Source organism: Gavialis gangeticus, unplaced genomic scaffold (assembly GCF_001723915.1).
Source record: "Gavialis gangeticus isolate Ggan-Ray unplaced genomic scaffold, GavGan_comp1, whole genome shotgun sequence".
In the NCBI taxonomy this organism is placed as follows: domain Eukaryota; kingdom Metazoa; phylum Chordata; order Crocodylia; family Gavialidae; genus Gavialis; species Gavialis gangeticus.
The window spans coordinates 71,367,770-71,368,115 of record NW_017729032.1 but is presented as its reverse complement, the minus strand read 5'-3'; positions in this window follow the sequence as shown (position 1 = coordinate 71,368,115).

The following is a 346-nucleotide window of genomic DNA, read 5'->3' as shown; positions in this document are numbered from 1 at the left end:
AGCCTCCGCCGCAGCCCAGGCACAGCACGCGAGACTGCATGGCCAGGACGGCCGAAGCCGGGACTGGGGACGGGAAACAGTGAGGCACCGGGTCCGACCGGAAACTGGGGCCGGGCCGCCCCGGCACCCGCCGGCCCCGCTGCGCCTCGCGCTCCACCGCCACGCCGGGCCTCGGGGCAGCTGGCAGCACGTCATCATTACTGACATGACCTTGCATCCCGTTACGTGCCATTACATTGCATCGCGTGCCATGACGTGACACTGCATGACCTTACTGACATGACATTGCATGACATGCTCCTGTATCACATGACACTGCACGATATTACATTGCATTGCATGACAT